Consider the following 3,586-nt stretch of genomic DNA (forward strand, 5'->3'; position numbering starts at 1 on the left):
ACATCTGAGATCAAAAACAATGAAAGCGCTGTCCATACAAGATATGAACAGCTGCAGTTCTGCCCATCTTCAAAGGTTCTGCCTGGATTTCTTGTCAGGCCTAAAAGACCTCAGGTAAAATATGCAAACTCCTTCCTGCCTTTTTCCACACCACTTTGCCTGCACACTGTATGTCCTGCACATCTCATCTTCTCCCGAGCACACCTGTCCTTCGAGAAACAGCAGTTGAGGTGGACATTCAGTAAGAGGACCACAATCTATGCAAATGAGGCACAGAGGAAAAATCACCACTGCCACCTCCTTGTTAGCTTCACTGTGTGTCCCCTGAGAAGGTACTCGTGAACTATGTTTCTCCTCTGCCCTTTGTCCTCTGCTCACTTGCGGCCCTTCACGTGTTGATCTGGAATTTCATTTATAGTCTTCAAATCATGCTGTTGATTTCTTGAAGACTATAAATCTAAGATTCCACCTCTAATGCCCACTGAGACAGGTGTTCTTTTTGTTCTACCTTGTTGCTACCACTGGTATTTTTAAATTTTATTTATTTTTGGTGGGACCCAGGGATGGAACTCAGGACCTTGCACTTGCCAGACAGGTGCTTATGACACTGAACTATCTCCTGGACCCCCAAAATTCAAAATTTGCACCAGCACATATGTTACCACATGGAACTTCTTCCAAAGACAATGTTTTTGCAACCAGAAAAAAAATTATATGTAAACACATTTGCTTCCAGAAATTGGAGAACTGAAAATTTTAAGAGTATCATTGTGAGATATTGGTATATTTGCTTTCTTTTCTAAAACAAACACATATATATATACCATTTTGTAACATTTTTACAAAAAAATATTTCTAAGTAATTAAGAGAAATTGCAGCAGTTCCAGAATTACATGTGGATCATACATTTAAATATTTAACCCAGAGATACATCTCTATGTTTATTTATCCAATTTAAATTTTTCAGTACAGTCTTATAGTTGAGTAATAAAATTAAAAGCCCCTGACCCTGTATTTTAAAAATAGTTTTCTAAGAATTTGTATGTATTTTCTGAACTAGTTATAGATGATTGGAAAGTGTGTATGTTTAGGATATTAATTTCTTAGTAAACTCTTATTAATCCTAATAGCATGTCAATCAATCCCACATTTTTTGCAAGATAAGAAAAAAAGGCAAACAGAAAAAAAACAAAAGTTAGTGAGAGGAGACAGAAACCAAAAAAAAAAAAGGTAATAACAGAGATGGTTCCAGATTCTTTGGCTCAGTGTGTATTTCTGTAGATGGAAAAAAGGAAATGGAAAAGCTGAATAATATTTTGGCCACCTGTTTGTATGTGTCTTTTGGATGCTTATTTATATTATGAGTATAGAGCATATAATAAGTTCTTAAATAATGTTTGCTAGGGAAAAATATTACAAAGCAGAATTGCCTAAATGAGAGAATATCCATACTGTACTCACAAAAACAAACTTCACTATTTATACAGAAGAGTAATTGGGGGAGGGCTGGTGAGATAGTTCAGACAACTAAGCACCTGATTAGGCAAGCACAGGGACCAGGGTCCAATCCCCAGTTCCACTTGCTACTCTGGCCCTACCCCCAGAAATGCAACCAAGTCTGGGTGTGGTGGCTCACGTCTGCAATCCTAGCATTGGGGAGGTTGAAAACAGGAGAATCACTAGAGTCTGCCCTGTGTAGTGAATTCTTGTACCAAATACATATAAATAAATAAATAAATAAACAAACAAACATAAGCGTGATTGGGGGGATAACCCTCATAAAAGAAGAATAAATGTACTATGATCGAACTTGAGACATGAACCCATGGATTCTACTAGGATTTTAAGTGGTGGTATTTACATGAGTTCAAGACCCAAAAGCTAGAGATAATTATATTTTGAATCAAAAGTCCAACTCAGGTTCACCAAAGATAGGTGTTCTGGTACTGGTCATCACTAGAAAAAAGGGCAAAGCACCGTGATATGGCTCTACTACCTGAGGAGCATGTGGTAAGGACATTCAGTTTCAGAATTCTCCCCTTACATGTAAGGCTGATCTCGCTGGTCTTTCTAAAACTGTTGAAACTGATCATGCTTTTCCTCCAGGTGAGGGTGGTGAGATATTAAATATTGGCTGGATTATTTTCAGATGTTTTAAACTAAATATTAAGATGAAAAACATAATTATTATAATCAATGAGGAATTAATTAAGCCACTCATATCTGCTCCCTCTACTGAAGTTGGCAGCTTACTGTAGTAAAAAGAGTTGCTAATAAATGCAAGACTGTTAATCCTTCTAAATACCTGGGATAGAAAAAAACCATGAGAAAGTGAAAGCCTCTCAAAATCCAACTTAAGCATTTTGTTTCCTTGGGAAAACCTTCTAATTCCTAGGTTCATTAAAATTTTTCAGTGTAGGTTCTCTCTCTCTCTCTCTCTCTCTCTCTCTCTCTCTCTCTCTCTCTCTCTCTCTCTCTCTGTGTGTGTGTGTGTGTGTGTGTGTGTGTGTGTGTGTGTACCTGAGTGTTATAAGCTCAAGGAAAAGTTGATGGTGATCAACTTGGTTTTGAGTTAATTTGCACATTTATCTTTGTAGGAAGAATTCCTTATTTGATTCAAGAAAGGGAGAAAAAGAGACATCACATCCACTTAAAAGTTTTAACTAATTTCTAACTATGCAAAGGAGTTTCCCCTATATCTGCTCATCAGCAAGGATTTGTGACTCTTCACTGCCTGAGATTACATAGACAAATTACTTAAAAGCCCAGGGAGAGATTATCTCTAATTGGCATAAAAAGGTATGGCATTTAAAACAAAACTCCCTGGAACTCTGACAGTATTTAGTGCCCAAAGGATAAGACAGTTCCCTGAGTGGAAACACTGCAGAAATAAACATATCAATACACAATAGAAGAATGCCTTTTGGGGTCTTACTTAGGTTTGAGGAGCTTTATTTCTCTTGTATTAGGCTTCACTGAGCTGTGTCTAACTTGCTGAATGAGGGCAAATGAAACTCATCTTGTCAAGCCCTCTCCTTGATGCTTGCCTTTTTTGCATCTCATGAGTTCTTGTATGTAAGCTACAAATACCTATACTCACCGAACTCAGTATGAAATAAGTGCAGGTTGGATTACTCAGAGATCAGAAGTTGAGGGGATTTGGGTGTGGAAAGGCAGAGATTTGAGATTCATAGTAGCAGACAGGTATGATTGGGTAGCAGTGAATCTCACCTAGTATGGTGTCAAGGATTATAATTGATAATGAATTGACTGATTGAGTATTAGATTCAGTGACTTGAGTCCTTTTTAATCAGTGGACTTAAAATCTCATGGCAAAAATAAGGCAATGTACCATAAAGAAGGAGGAGGAGGAGGAGGAGGAGGAGGAGGAGGACAGGGAGGAGGACAGGGAAGAGGAGAGGAGAAGAAGGAGAGGGAGGAGGAGAAGGAGAGGAAGGAGGAGAAGGAGAGGGAGGAGGAGGACAGGGAGGAGGACAGGGAAGCGGACAGGGAGGAGGAGAGGAGAAGAAGGCGAGGGAGGAGGAGAAGGAGAGGGAGGAGGAGGAGGAGGAGGAGGAGGAGGAG

This window comes from Octodon degus, unplaced genomic scaffold (genome assembly GCF_000260255.1).
Source record: "Octodon degus isolate 3935 unplaced genomic scaffold, OctDeg1.0 scaffold00096, whole genome shotgun sequence".
NCBI lineage: Eukaryota > Metazoa > Chordata > Mammalia > Rodentia > Octodontidae > Octodon > Octodon degus.